Here is a 442-nt window from a genome sequence, read left to right on the forward strand (position 1 = left end):
TCGGTCCTTTTTCCTCTTCATGATGCAATAAATGCTTGCTGCAGAATGATCCTAGTGTCCGCGTGTCTTCTTGCTGGCAAGACGACTGTGCGGGCAACAACTGGTACCGAAGCCCGGGACACCAGGGGAGCCTTACAACCACTGGTGCTGAGGAGACCCTCTGTTCACGGAGAGGATTCAGAACTGCAGGACAAGGTAAGCTCTGAGAGGCATGCTGTTTGGTTTTAATTCCTCCAACCCTTCCTCAAGGTTAGAGAGCGTGGCCAAAGCTGCGGTAATTGTGCTAGTGGCACTTGTTACGATGTCTATTTAGCATTTGATACATTCTTGCCTGGAAGATGAGAAATGCCGCGCCTCTGTAGCGTCTGGACAGTGAGCACTTGAGGAGTTACAAGATAGCATGTCAGAAACAGAGTGTAATGAGAGAGTGGGGGCTAGCCAG

This window comes from Mastomys coucha, unplaced genomic scaffold (assembly GCF_008632895.1).
Source record: "Mastomys coucha isolate ucsf_1 unplaced genomic scaffold, UCSF_Mcou_1 pScaffold12, whole genome shotgun sequence".
NCBI lineage: Eukaryota > Metazoa > Chordata > Mammalia > Rodentia > Muridae > Mastomys > Mastomys coucha.